We start from the raw sequence: 11,116 nt of genomic DNA on the forward strand, positions 1-11,116 counted from the left end.
TCTACTTTCCATCTTAAGTAGACTGGCAGTAAAATCTCCCTTCCTGACTAGGTAAGGCCTTGCCAGAATACTAAAGAAAAAGCTGGCTTCAGATTCCCCATGAGCTTTATAAAAGTGTTCAGCAATCGGATTGTCAACATTACAATTTCTGATATCCTCTAGATGCTCAAGAATTCTAATTTTAACCTTATGTCTAGTTTGTCCTACGTACACTTAGTGGGAGTGCAACCACATCCCACAACATACACCACCCTACAAGAAGTGCACAAAAATCTGTCCATAGAGCAAAAAAGTCTCCCATTTATTTTTATGCCTGAGATATTCTTCATCCTTACACAGACTTTAAATCTATCACAGGGGAAAGATCCTACTGAAACTAATCCCCTACCCTTTTTGAATTTAATAATTCCTTCAAGTTCAAAAACCTGTCAAAAGAAAAGGTAACCTTATTTGGAAACAGTTCTTTCAGCTCCTCATCATAACCGATGACCGCCCATAAGTCATTTATCAACTTGACTAATATTTGCAAGAAGGGTGAATACTTGGTCAGAAAGATTATTTACCCTTTAAGTGTATCTTCCGTCATACTATTTGTGTGGGCAGAACAGTTAGTCAAATTTCCAACCCCTTTTGACCTCTATTCCAAGCACCTTTTCTTTAGCTCTTCTCAAACTACTTAGGAGGTATACTCTCTCAAGTAAACGTTCTTCAACCTTTATAAGTTCCCCCACCACCAATCTGCTATCTGAAGTATTGGCACAAATTCTTTCAAAGTCATCAAAGGGCAGAGATTCTATAAGATATGGGAGGGTGCATGATGTTTGCTATTTGTTTGTTATTTTCTATGTGGTCTAAACTGTACCAACTTGTTCTTCCCTATGTACAACTCCATATCCACAAACTGGATACATTTTTTATTGACTGTGAAAGTAAATTCCATGCCACAGTCATTGTTAATCAGTTGTTCCATGAAACTAGTAAATTCAAAGGACTCACTTTTTCATACAGAAATTAAATCATCTATGTAATGTTTGAACCAAACTACCTTCTTAGCAAAAAATTCAGTTAGCTACAGTAACTTATTTTCAAAGTATGCCATAAAAATAATGGCATACCATGGGGCAAAGGAAGCCCCCATCACTATGCCTAAATCTGAAAAAAATATTGCTTGCCAAACCTGAAATAATTGTGTGTAAGACAGAATTCTAACAACTCAACCAAGTAAGCTGTATGTGAACCCTCACCCAACACCTTCACGACTGCCTCCAACAGCCATCTTCTTTTGATACTCATGTAAAAGGCCCTAATATCCACGGTGGCCCAATAAAAATCCTCATATCTGACTTGGCTTAGTGGTAAATCACTTTGGTTATGGTGTGCAGGGTCCTGGGTTCGAGCCTTGCAAAGGCTGTTTATTGGGTGGGAGGATGGCATAATGGTTAAGGTGTTTACCTTACAGACGCAAGTGCATGGTTTGATTCTCACATGGGGTAATTGTCTAGGCTTGAAATGGCTCACAAGGGCAATTAGCCTAGTTCTAACCTATGAATCTAACCTATAGCTTCCTAATTCCTTTACATAATTCAGCATGTGTTCTTCATGTGGGAGGGTACCCTGTGCAAATAGCCCTTTAAATGCAAATCCAAAAAACTACCAATGTTCTGAAGATATGAACCCACCCCTGCAACACTAGGTCTCCCCGGGAGGTCCTGAAGACTCTTATGCACTTTGGGGATGACATAAAAAACAGGATCCTTAGGAAATTTAATATAGAACTTCTTCACATCATTAGCAGAAAAAAACACCTTTCCCCTTTCTTCAGAATATCTAATAACAAAGCATTGAACTGAATGAGAGGGTTACAAGGTAACGTTTCATAATCTCCTTCGATCAACAAATCAAAAACCATTTTCTCATATTTTTCTTTGAAAAGTGTAGCTCAATTCCCTCCTTTGTCAAGTTCTACTATTTTTAATTCATTCAGGGCTGCCCATTCCTTCTTGGTCAAATTAAACTGTTTTTAACTGCATGAAATTACAGAACTCTATCTCAGCCTTTTTACACAAAATTCTTTCAACACTTTGAATAACAGTAGAACATTTTGGAGGCATGAATTTATTAACCTGAGAAAGGTTTAGGATTAACAACCTTTCATATCCCGTATGAAATGCATTCTCATTAATTGCTCGTGATCAACATTGTTCAATGTATCATTGTCCAAAAAACATCAAAAAAGTAATTCTCATACAAATTCAACAAAGAGTCATCTAAATTGTCATCATTTGTTTCGTTAAACACTTTTTTGGTCTCAAAAAAGACCCTAAGATACAATTTTCTACAAAACAATTTAATATCAAAAGCAACATCAGCTCAAATTGGTACAAACTTACTATCTTTAAAAAACTTTTAAAGATCCTCTGTAATTATTAATTCAGACAAATGATATACTGTCCAAATGTTCACGTGTTGTTATACACTTACTTTGCAGCCTTTGGGAAACATGTGGAAACGGTACAACAGAAGAAATTTCCAACTGTGACCTCCACTGAATATTATTTTTTCCTTCCACTGTGTTTTTCTGACCTCTACCTCTATCAGAATGTTGTAAATTCATTTGCTGTTCTTCTGCAACATCCTCAAATTGCACATCACATTGCTGAATGTCCTCAAAGGGCACATTCTTCTTATTCAACACCATTTCCAATGAAGAAGCTGACAAATCACATGATGTGAAGCACCTATCAATAATGACTTTAGTCAAGGACTGCCCCCGACATGGTTTCTTTGCCACAGAAACACCAAATCATTTTTAAAATCACTGATGTCCCTATTAAGCTTTTTCTTCTTATGCTTGATAACTCCATTTTCCACATTACTCAACCAGCACATAATGTCTTTCATATCGTCCACAAACAGCTGCTCCAAATCCTCCTTCACCCACATATCTTGCAGCTGAATTATACTCTGCTGAATTTTGTCATGCATTCTCCCATTTCTCTTCACCAAGATTTTGAGCCAATTTCAAGTACATTGTGAGGAAACTTGTTTCCATTCCTCTAAAGGTTCCAGCTCGTGCTCTGAGAAGTCAAAAGCAGGCAATTTATCTACTCTGAGCCTTCTAGGGGTAATATTCAGACTCTGATATTTTTCTAAAAGTTTAGTATCTTAGTAAATTGTTACCTCCTTAGACATGAGCCATTCAAACTGCTCATATTTACTATGATAATCCCCCATTCCCGGTATGGACCAGGGATTAATTGAAGCTAGATGTCCTTCAAGGATGCATCTGCAGTCCTTACAAATGGGTTGTCCTGTCGTCAGGCAGCCCTTCGGTCGGCCGGATTCCAAAGTCTGGGTCTGGCCTCGGTTGGTGTCGCACTTCACCCGACGTCATAGCTGCAGTTATTCAGGTATAAAGGCATCAGCCGATGCCATTTTCCTCAGTCTTTCTTGCCGCGTGGCGCCCGAAGCAGAAGCTGTTCGCAAGTGCCGGTCGGTCAGAACCAGAGATTACTACTACCGAATATGTCTACTACTACCGAAGACTTCTAAAAAGCTAAGTACCCCGTTGGGGACTCTTTTGGAATTTGCTGAGGAGTTTTTCGGCTCCGATTTTGCTTACATTATGCCGTCGGATCCTCCGACTACGCAAATTTCTAAAAAGCGCAAGGAAAAGGACCGACACTTGCGGTCCGCGGTTTCGGCCGAAACTGCGGTTAAGCCAACCGCTAGTGTCTCGGTTTCGGCTGAAACCGAGCAAGCGGTTCTTCCTTCAGCCGAAAACTTACCTTCTACCGAGGCCTCTTCCAACCTGGTGGAATCGGCTTCTGAAATCACTCCTGCTCTTACAGTTTCTCAGGAATTATCTGACACTATCCCCTTGGATATTTCTACCCCTGCACATGGAGCTGCTAGGCCACCTGCATCCATGTCCATTAAGGCCTTTGCCAGGGCCAAAGCCGCTAAAACTACTAAATCTGTGCCTGCTAAGATCCCCCCTCACAGGCCTAGCTCTAGTTCACAAATGCTTAGTTTAGCAGAGGACCTCATTTCTTTAATCTGGGGATCCCAATCTCACCCAGACAAGGCCTCTCACCCACCTCCAGAGAAGAGGCCTAGAGCAGAGCCCCCTGAGCCTGTTTCAACAGATGATTCCTCTGATGATTCAGATAACACAAACCCTCCAGAGGCTCCTTTCTCCCCTTATGAAGACTCTGATGCTGAAGAGTCCATTCCTTCTGCCTCTCCGCCTGAGGAATTTTCCTTTGGGGAAACCTTGCATGCTATGAGGGAACAATTTCAGTGGCAGGGCCAGGATTTTTCAGACTCCAGAAAAAGGCTTAGAACCTTTCTGCATTTACCACAACATAGGCCTTTAGCCATACCTCCAGTTCGTTCTGTTGTAGATGATGCATTTAATGATGCTTGTACTGCTCCTGATTCTCTACCTCCGGCCCCTGCTAAGCCCGATAGGTACTACAGGGTCCCGGACACATATTACCATTTGTATAAGGCACCCTTTGCAGATCCCGAGACTATCTCTCAGGGTCCTAAGGCTGTAGCAGCTACCTCTGCCAAAAACCCCCTCCCCTCTGAAAGGGAATCCAGGTCCTTAGAGAGATGGGGTAAAAAAGTTTACACTTCTGCTACTCTTTCAGCCAGGGCCTTGAACTGTCAATTCCACATGATCCAGTATCAAGAATTTATGCTAGACCAGTTAACCAAAAAACTGTCCTCGGATGAACCATTAGACAAAAAATCTGTTCAGGAAATGGTACATAACATTCAGCAAGTCAGTAACCATTCCTTAAAATGCGGCTATGATGCACTGGAGGCTTCCTTTAGATCAGCCATGACTGGCACAGTTATCAGAAGGCATGCGTGGTTAAAAGAGCAGGCCTTACCAGACCATGTCAAATCAAAACTACTAGATGCTCCCATGGACAAGATCAATTTGTTTGGCTCTCCTGCACAACAGGTGCTGAAGAAGATGGAAGGGAAGGCAAAATCTGTCCAAACAGTGAAAGATTTCTTACAGGTCCAACCTCCAAGGTTTAGCAGGAATTGGCCCTCCAAGAATTGGTCCTTTCCAGACTCCTCCAGAGCTCAGAGAGGCAGGAATAGGTGTTCAAGAGGCAGAAACCAATCCAGGGGTGCCTACAGGGGACGCCAGTGGCAGGGTAACAACCAGCGAGGTGCAGCCACAGACACAGCCACCACCACTACTACAGGACAATCACAGTGACTTGGCTCTAGCACCGCCTACCAGGGAACAACTAGAAGCACCCTTGGGTGGAAAGCTAGCTTTATTTTCAGTAAACTGGCATTACATCACAAGAGACAAGTGGATTTTGCAGACAATAGACCAAGGTTACAGGTTTCACTTCCATACTCTACCAGGGAAGAGAGGAATGCCAAACCTACCTCCAAATCAAAAGGCAGAAGCTCTAAAACAAATAACTCAATTATTAAGGATGAGAGCTGTGGAAAAGGTACCATCTATGGAGCAAGGACAGGGATTTTACTCCAGGCTCTTCCTGGTACCAAGAAAGGAAAGCAAATGGAGACCTATTCTCGACCTGTCCGCTTTAAACACATTCCTCATTGTTCCAAAATTCAAAATGCTGACCCTACAGCAGCTTATTCCCATGCTGGGCAAGGAGTCTTGGCTGGTAACTCTAGATCTCAAGGAGGCATACCTGCACGTCCCCATATGACCAAATTGCAGAAGATACCTCAGATTTCTTGCAGGATCAGAGCATTATCAATTCTCAGCATTGCCCTTTGGCTTATCTACTGCGCCCAGAGTGTTCACGAAATGCCTGGCATCAGTAATTGCTCATTGCAGGCTTCAGGGAATCCAAATCTACCCTTACCTGGACGACTGCCTGATACAAGCGGACAACAAAAACAAACTAGCAGAAGACTTGAAAAGGGTCATTTACCTACTACAAGCTCTGGGATACACAGTCAATATAAAAAAGTCAAGACTGATACCATCCCAAAGGATAACCTTTTTGGGGGCAGAGCTGGACACAACAAAACAAATGGCATTCCTAACAGTAGAAAAACAGGAGCAACTCCCTCTCTACTTCTTGGCATTAACAAGGCAGAATCATCTAACAGCAAGAAAAGTCCTGCAAGCCTTGGGTTTCATGGCATCCTGCATAATATTGGTTCCACATGCCAGACTGCATATGAGAAAGTTACAGTGGTACCTAAGGAATTTATGGTCTCAGCACAAGCACAGCCTAGAAACCCAAATTCCAATAATTCCATGCCTGAAGCAAGAATTCCAATGGTGGGCTCAGGCCTGTCAATCAAACAAAGGATTGCCTTTCCACAACACTCAACCAAGCCAAACCATCACAACGGATGCCTCAGACCTCGGTTGGGGGGCCCACATGCTGGACAAGTGCATTCAAGGTTTATGGACTCAAGACCAGCTGCACCTACACATAAATCAAAAGGAAATGCTGGCAGTAAAACTGGCAATTCAGGCATTCAGACCATTTCTTCGACAAGGTCAACTGTTGATAAGGACAGACAACACCACAGTTATGTGGTACATCAACAAACAGGGAGGCACGCATTCGTACCCTCTATGCCGGATGGCAATGGACCTCTGGAATGTGGCCCTAAGCTACAACATTCAGTTACAAGCAATTTTTGTACCAGGAAAAGAAAACATTCTAGCAGACATACTAAGCAGAACTACCACGGATGCCCACGAATGGATGCTGCATCCGGACATCTTCAAAACCATTACAAGAAAATGGGGGCTCCCACAAATAGACTTATTTGCATCCCCACACAATCACCAACTAAAGAAATTCTGCACAAGGACGTACCACCCACTTGCTTGGAAGGTGGACTCCCTATCTTTCAGCTGGAAAAACCTGACAGCATATGCATTCCCTCCACTTCCTTTGATGCACAAGGTGCTATTGAAGATCAAAGAGGACCGTCCAAGGATCATTCTGATAGCTCCAGACTGGCCAAGACAACACTGGTACCCATTAATGAGGAGCATGTCTCGGGAACAAATATGGCCTCTACCCCTTGTTCCCTTGCTGTTAACACAGAACAACTACAACACCCTGCATCCAAACCTGAAAACACTGCAGCTGACTGCCTGGAACATTGCATAAGAACAAATAACCCAAATTTATCCCAAAGGGTTAAAGACATTATCTTGGAGGCTCGCAGACCCTCAACAAGAAAAAATTATTCAGCAAAATGGAAAAGATATTTCATTTGGAGTACTGAAAAAGGAGAAAATGTGTCACTGGTAAACATAGCCAACATCCTGGAATACTTGGCAGAGCTCTTCCACAAAGGCCTGTCCTATTCTTCCATCAAGATTCATGCATCAGCTATTTCAGCAGAATACGACTTGGATCCTCCAGTCTTCTCACATCCTCTGCTCAGGCTGTTTCTGAGAGGAATTAAAAATGTAAAACCACCTAGGAAGCCACCATTGCCAGCATGGGACTTGAACTTTGTGCTAGAAAAACTGACACTTCCTCCTTTCGAACCAGCAGCAACAGCAGAATTACAATACTTATCATGGAAAACTGCTTTCCTGTTGGCAATCACTTCAGCAAGAAGGGTATCTGAGCTACAGGCACTAATGGCAGTACAGCCCTTCCTGATCTTCCATCAAGATAGAGTATCCATGAGAACTAATCCTACTTTCATGCCTAAGGTGGTCTCCAGAGTATCTTTGAATCAGGCTATCCACCTACCTACATTCTTCCCCAACCCACAGAACAGTGGAGAAAGACTGTTGCATACCTTGGATGTGCATAGACAATTACGCTACTACCTGGACAGGACCAAGGGCAATAGGAAAACTGACCAGCTACTGGTAGCATATGCAACAGGAATGGAAGGAAAAGCAATTTCAAAACAGACAATCTCTAAGTGGATAGGAAATTGCATTAGATTTTGTTACTCCTACCATGGAAAGAAAACTCCAGAAAACATCAGGCCTCACTCTACAAGGGCTACAGCCACTACCACAGCTTTTCTACGAGGAGTGGCTACCAAAGACATTTTAGAGGCTGCTACTTGGAGCTCCATGCATACATTTGCCAAGCATTATAATTTACCTTTATACTCCAGATCCCGAGCAGGTTTTGCCACTGCTGTTTTGCAAGGGATCTTAACTACACCATAATTTTACTTCACCTCCTCCCCCAGTTTGGCTATGGTATTCTACCCATTTGTAAGGACTGCAGATGCATCCTTGAAGGACATAGTACAGTTTTGTACCTACCATAAATGTAGATGTCCGATAGGAATGCATCTGCAGTCAGGATTACCCACCCTCCTTCCCCTCTGTGGTACTCCTAGGGTATTTGCCCATCTTGTAGCTAGCTGGGGGAATCTATTATGGTGTATTTGTTTGTATATATGTACATACATGCTTATTTTTTGTTGGCTTTCTACTATTTGGAATCATTTGCATTTATCCAAATTTAGCCTTCCTAGAGGGCACCTGGCATCTGGGGCAAGAAACACTGAGGAAAATGGCGTCGGCTGATGCCTTTATACCCGAATAACTGCAGCTATGACGTCGGGTGAAGTGCGACACCAGCCGAGGCCAGACCCAGACTTTGGAATCCGGCCGACCGAAGGGCTGCCTGACGACAGGACAACCCATTTGTAAGGACTGCAGATGCATTCCTATCGGACATCTACATTTATGGTAGGTACAAAACTGTACTTCTTTCTTCTCTCTCTTTAAACAAATGCAAAAAAAAACACTTTATCTGTGCCAGCATCAGTTCTGAAGATTCTGGGAACACCAGAGGCCCCTTTCAAAGAAATATCCACTGAAAATTACACTCCACTCACCCCTAGTAAAATACTGACAAAAATAAAACAAGTAAAGAATAGCATTAAAAAAATGGAGAAATAATGTCACGTCATAAAACCTGGCAGTTGCAGATTCAAGGCTCTTGTGGAAATTAAAAAGGACAGAGAATTGATATCACAAGTACTGAGCACTTATGAAGTGGGATCTCGGGCTGCAGACAGTCTGATATGCTATCTCTCAAATGTTATCAAAAGTGCAAGTATTAAGACCAAGTCATCACATGCAAAGATAAAACTGAGCAGTTATTTGCAACACACCCAAAAATTATTCCCCATCAGAAGTACAAGATTTGTAATTGTGTTGTAATTATGAAAAATAAAAAATAGTGTGATCACTGAGATGTACAGTGAATCTTGAAGTTTACTAGGGAAATGCAAACATTTTGGTATACATATTTATATTTCCCATATTCACACTTTTAGTCTTACTATTCTAGGGGTGCAATTTTAGTCCTTTGAATTTTAACAGAAACCTGTAAATGTAGGTAAGCAAGACATTCTTCAACCAGAAAGTAATAGAAATGAAAGGATAATTAATTGTTCAAGCCTTACAGGAGATGCAGACAGTAAAAATAAAATACAATTGTTGAGAAGATTGTCCGAAGGTGTTACTGTAGTGATTAATAGGACTTCTGCAGCTGAATTTTCACAACTTAGTCTCCTTTTCCCTTCTGGCTGGTTGGATGCCTTCCCCAGTGGGATGTCATTTTTATTCCCCGACATCCCCATTTAGCTTGAATGTATGGGATCCAGTAAGGTTTACCTGCAGTCCCTGGTTAATACACCAGAAGTATCCAAAGCCATTGTCACTGCCTTTATGAATGCTGCCATGGCTTGGACCCAAGTATATTCTCCTGAGACAGAGGCCTTTGCTGAGAGGCAGGCTTAGATTCCACTTCATGGACAGCCATACCGAAATTCCAATTTATTGTTTCCAAAGGGGAGGATGGTACTCTTGGGTTCTGGTTGTAGAAGATATACATGGCAACAAGGTAGAGGTTTAGTATGCCTGTCATCAGTCCCAGGTCACTCATAGGTTCATAAATTTATACTAGGCTAATGACCACCAGGGTCTTTACAAGCCTAGCCATGCAATCCAACCTATTTTTGTCCCCACATTCCTTGGAATCCTATTTGGTGAGATATGTCAGTAAATAGGTAGCTAAGGGTTATGTGGTCGATGATGCTAGTTGGGAATTAATTTACTTAGTATCGATCTCTGTTCATCAAAAACATGGGGGTCAGACCAGAGGTGAATTTGAGATTTCCCAACCACCGATCAAAGATGTTCTTCATTTTTCACTGTTGCAGTCATTACATTTGGGTAATCTGCTGGCAGGTTGCCCTCAGTTTGCCTGAATTCCAAAGTCTTGGGTCCTGCGTCAGTTGCTGTCTCCTCTTCCATGACGTCAGGTCGTCAGGGGTATAAAACAATCTGCCGACACCATTTTCTTTAGTCTTTCTTGCCGCACGGTGCCCGAAGCAGAAGCATTTCGCAAGTGCCGGTCAGATGACTACTGAAATATTCACGTTTGAGTTTCAGAACCGAAGTCTTCAATAAAGCTAAGTACCCCATTCAGGAAACTTTTTTCTAGCTATTTACCGATGTCAGAAAAAGTTGATAATTATATTACTTGTGGGAAGCAAATACCTCATAAGGATTTCCATTTATACTGATGGGGGCCATTCAGACAGTACCAGAACAGGAAAAAGGACAAGGTTTGTACTCAAGACTGTTTTTGGTACCCAGAAAGGGCAAGGCCTGGCGGCCAATACTGGATATATCGATTTTGAACACATACCTGGACATTCCAAAATTCAAAATGCTCACTTTGCAACAGCTTCTGCCCATGCTGGGCAAGAATGCTTGGCTGGTGACTTTAGATTTAAAAGAGGCATATCTGCACGTCCCAATAAGACATTCATGCAGAAGATACCTCAGATTCAAGGCTGGCTTAATGCATTACCAATTCTCTGCACTACCCTTTGGCTTATCTACTGCACCCAGGGTCTTTACAAAGTGCCTGGCACCAGTAATTGCATTTTGCAGACAAAGAAGTATTCAAATATATCCTTACTTTGACGACTGTCTCTTTCAAGCAGAGAACAAGGACACTCTTCTACGACACCTGGCATTTGTGAAAAGGCTTCTAGCATGCCTAGGGTACACAATAAATGAAAAGAAGTCACAACTGGTACCCTCTCAAAAGATAACATTTCTGGGTGCAAGCTT

The sequence above is a fragment of the Protopterus annectens genome, chromosome 3.part0 (genome assembly GCF_019279795.1).
Source record: "Protopterus annectens isolate FY-2018-M chromosome 3.part0, PAN1.0, whole genome shotgun sequence".
Classification (NCBI taxonomy): domain Eukaryota; kingdom Metazoa; phylum Chordata; order Ceratodontiformes; family Protopteridae; genus Protopterus; species Protopterus annectens.